Source organism: Stegostoma tigrinum, unplaced genomic scaffold, assembly GCF_030684315.1.
Source record: "Stegostoma tigrinum isolate sSteTig4 unplaced genomic scaffold, sSteTig4.hap1 scaffold_642, whole genome shotgun sequence".
Classification (NCBI taxonomy): domain Eukaryota; kingdom Metazoa; phylum Chordata; class Chondrichthyes; order Orectolobiformes; family Stegostomatidae; genus Stegostoma; species Stegostoma tigrinum.
In genome coordinates this window covers 16,820-19,236 of record NW_026728582.1, presented here as the reverse complement: position 1 = coordinate 19,236, position 2,417 = coordinate 16,820, and the positions used below count along the sequence as shown (strand labels likewise).

The 2,417-nt window shown below is 40.5% G+C and overlaps 1 non-coding gene across 1 annotated transcript; it reads left to right on the top strand.

Annotated features, from left to right (window-relative positions):
- Positions 1-2,007: 2,007 nt before the first annotated feature.
- Positions 2,008-2,082, top strand: trnae-uuc (transfer RNA glutamic acid (anticodon UUC)). The gene has a single exon. It is a non-coding gene; the product is annotated as a tRNA-Glu (tRNA).
- The last annotated feature ends 335 nt before the right edge of the window (positions 2,083-2,417 follow it).

Genomic DNA, 2,417 nt, shown 5'->3' with positions numbered 1-2,417 from the left:
CCTTTTATTGTTCTCTGCGGTAATAAATATTTACTGCATTGGAAGTGAGAGATAATCACATTGCTTTGTTTGTTGAGCATTTCAGACATCAACTATTTAGTTTCAACTAGCTTGGACCACCACTGACATTTCAAACTAACTTCAAAAACCTTCTCAAAAAGCATATTGTTTTACCAGGTTTCGAGACATTCCTCCTCACTCTGTTTGTCATGCTGTTTGCCCAGTCATTTTGTTCCTGAATTTTACAAAGTAACAAAATAATTTGTTAGTTATAAACATTTTGGTGTCACTTGACCAAACTAGTGTGTCCAGGACAGTAAGGAGGCAAGATGCAAGTTTTCTGTTGAATCATTCTTAGATTAAATCAAAGCAGTTTGAAGGTGGTACTTGAAGAGGACGAAATGCAGCATTCATGTTGGGTTGTTAACAATTTGACAGACACTCCGTTTTTCATACTGCTGAAAGTTCGAGTTGCGGTTGACGATGTTTTTGCATTGCTGTCCATCTGCTGGCTCCATAATTTCTACGGTGCTGCTGTCACACCTTGTTTATTATGTTTGCTATTGGAGCACAGTGCAGAATTCCAAATTACTTTTCATATCTGGCTTGAATCTAAAAGTAGATTTGTTTTTAATAATCAAAAACGTGTGTTGTGCAGGATGATTGCTTTTGTGGTGTCAATTTCTATAAATATACATGGGAAAATCTGAGTTCAAGATTGGACAGTTGTTTAACTTCCATAATGCTGTCTCCCAGATTGTACAGTGAATATCGATGCATGGTTCGTTAATCTTTAAGCATATTACACAGATGTTCTCTGGCAATATGGCTTGCTAAGCTTTACTTTATATGGGTGTGCCATTCGCAAGGCCACCATATCAACACTTACTGTCGATCCTTAGTTGACACTGAGTGTAGTGATAAGATACCACCTTGATATACCATAGCGTATTTTCTGAAAATACTTCCCCAAATGTGACTGTCTGGTGAATTTCACCTGAGTGAGCCAGCAATCATCATTTTCACTGTTGTGTTTTTAAATCTCAGAAAATATAATTTGAAACCTCATTTTAAATGCAGTTTGAAGCAGCAACTTCACCATGTCCAACAATTTGATTTGCACACTTGGATGGGAATCTGAAATAGTTGCCAAGTGATTGTTTTATGGGTTAAACATTGATACTAGTTTTGTGATAAACTATTGTGCGTGGGATAAATTGTAATATCACTTCCAAATATCATTGCCTGGCTATCACCTCTTGAGTTCGAATTGGCCAAATGTTGACATAAGGCTTTAGCGTTGTAAAATGTTTTTACAATAAAAGCTTGAGTTTTGAAATCTCTTCTGTTATCTCATTTGATATTATGGGAGATATAGATTAGATGCAGTGAATGAATAGCTGGTTTTCTATGTACATTTTCAGGATGGAGCTTCAAAATTTGCCGCCCTCAACAGCACCTTGAAAGAGAACAAAATACTGACACACAAAACACTGAAAGTAACAAAGAAGAAGGTAATCATCCCTTTATGTTTAATATTGGAATGAAACGTTCTCAAGTTGAAGCAGTTAATCTTGAAGCTTTACAAGTAAATCTGATTTATCTTTCCATAATGGTGTATCTTTGTTATAACTATGCTGTAAAGCAGTTCTCCGGGTAACTAAAGGGAAGTTATCAGCATTGCTGCTACTTAAGCCATTGAACATGTTTGGTTATATGTTTGAAGCTAGAACCATGCTGCTTGTTGCATATCTATCAGTGTGTTGGGTTGTGGGTAGAATATTTCTACATTGAACGGAAGTAAATCTGCGAGGCCAGGCAGGTATGCACAAACATTTCCCATGGTCTGATGGATAAAGACAACAGTCAATACAGTGTGGAGCTGAAGGAACTCAGCAGGTCAGGCAGCATGAGAGGAGCAAGAAAATCAACGTGTCAGGTCAGGACCACACTGTATTGACTCTGACTCCAACATTTGCAGTTCTTGCTGTCTTTGAGAGATGGTTAGCATCACTGGTGGTCCAGTGGTTAGGATTCGGCGCTTTCACCGCTGCGGCCTGGGTTCGATTCCCGGTCAGTGCAGCACATTTTGGGGTGGCTCAGTGGCTCGGTGGTTAGCATTGCGGCCTCACAGTGCCGGGGACCCAGGTTCGATTCCAACCTCGGGTGACTGTCTGTGTGGAGTTTGCATATTCTCCCCGTGTGTGCATGGGTTTCCTCCCGGTGCTCTGGTTTCCTCCCACAGTCCAAAGATGTGCAGGCTAGGTGGGTTGGCCATGCTGAATTGCTGGTTGTGTTCAGGGGTGTGTGAGCTGTAGGGGATGGTTCTGGGTGGGATGTTTCAAGTGGCGGTGTGAAATTGGTGAGCCGAAGGGCCTGTGTCTACACTGTGGGTCATGGAATTTAATCTCAATACA